Consider the following 1464-nt stretch of genomic DNA (forward strand, 5'->3'; position numbering starts at 1 on the left):
AAAAGCACATTCATTTGAAAACTAGAACCAAGAAAAGAGTTAAATTCTCTTTAAACCCAACCAGAGGCGGAGCTTCCATGGTGGCATGGGAGGCACCTGGCCCCCCCCCCTGCCATCTGATGGTCATTGACCCTTTATATATTAATATATAATATATATAAATACATTATATCAACATATAATAATATATAATACACACACAGCAAAATGAAAACATAAAGAATGTGTAACTGTATATAAAAATGTATGTATGGATGATGATAATAATAAAAGTATCAATAACATCAATAATGATATCTATGTAAGTATCCATAGTGTACATCTTAATGATTACAGGATAACAATGAGCTTACTAGTAAATTTTGATGAAGTTTCCTCAAAAAGTGAATAAAAAAATAGTAAATGATAAGCATAAACATAATAAATAAATATATATTTTTTTCATATATTTATTCGCAAAACGTGAGATGATACGTGACGAGTGTGCAAATGTATATATATATATATATATATATATATATATATATATATATATATATATATATATATATATATATATCAGTGTATCAATGGTTCACAATTTAAAAGATACTTTGAATTGTTTAATTTATGACTTTTTGTTGTAAATAATAGCAATAAGAGTAATATCGACAGTAATGAAGAATGATAAAGCTGCTATTAAAAATAAATAAATAGTGATGAATAATAACAAATACAGTCATTGATAACATGAATGGCATGTCACAAAAAAAAATCAAGTGAATATTCGCAAAAATAACACTGTAATGGTATTGAAAAAAATTCAATTCAGTAGAACTTTAATACCTTTCAAATGGTACAAACATATTTTAAATTAGGCGCATATTACACTGCCAAGCACGGGAAAAAAATCTATTTCTATGCATACATTTTTTTTCTAAATACTTTTCGGGTGTCACCTCCTCTTCCGCCATTTTAATACCCTCCTAAGTTTAATAATTTCGCAGAAGTGTTAAACGTCGACTTATCGACACATTCCGCGAGTGTATAAAGTTTAAAAAGAATAAGGGGTTGAAACACATTGTTCTGATGATAATGCTTTCGTACTCAACCCTAACATTATTTCCAAACTTTATTCTTACATTTCCAAACATGCTTTTGTTCCCGTATTGTGTAGGCCTATTCATATCAAGGCAAATTAAATAAATAGAACTAAAAAATATGTCATGTCTCGCTCGCGTTACGTCTTCAATTGCACTGAAGACAACCCGACTACAATTCCAAATATAAACTATATCCTCTTTGTACATGCATTAAAATGTTTAATAATAAGTACGGTTTTTGGATCCCTTTCCCTTGGCATTCTCTCATCTCAGAAGGACAGTTTATAATTGACTAGGACAATAAAATCATAATTTGACTCGTGAAGTCGCAAAATAAAAAGTGAAGGCATACTGTACTTGTTTTTGTGGTTATTTTTTCGAA

General features: G+C 29.0%; 1 protein-coding gene across 1 annotated transcript in view; it reads right to left on the minus strand.

The window, feature by feature from the left end:
* Positions 1-801: 801 nt before the first annotated feature.
* The window catches only part of LOC113820977 (uncharacterized), a gene marked incomplete at its 5' end in the record, with an annotated part of 2725 nt that continues 2062 nt past the window's right edge, over positions 802-1464 (minus strand). Inside the window, 1 exon segment of the mRNA XM_070125165.1 lies at positions 802-1464. This exon segment is cut by the window's right edge and continues 708 nt beyond it.

This window comes from Penaeus vannamei, chromosome 9 (assembly GCF_042767895.1).
Source record: "Penaeus vannamei isolate JL-2024 chromosome 9, ASM4276789v1, whole genome shotgun sequence".
Taxonomy (NCBI): Eukaryota; Metazoa; Arthropoda; class Malacostraca; order Decapoda; family Penaeidae; genus Penaeus; species Penaeus vannamei.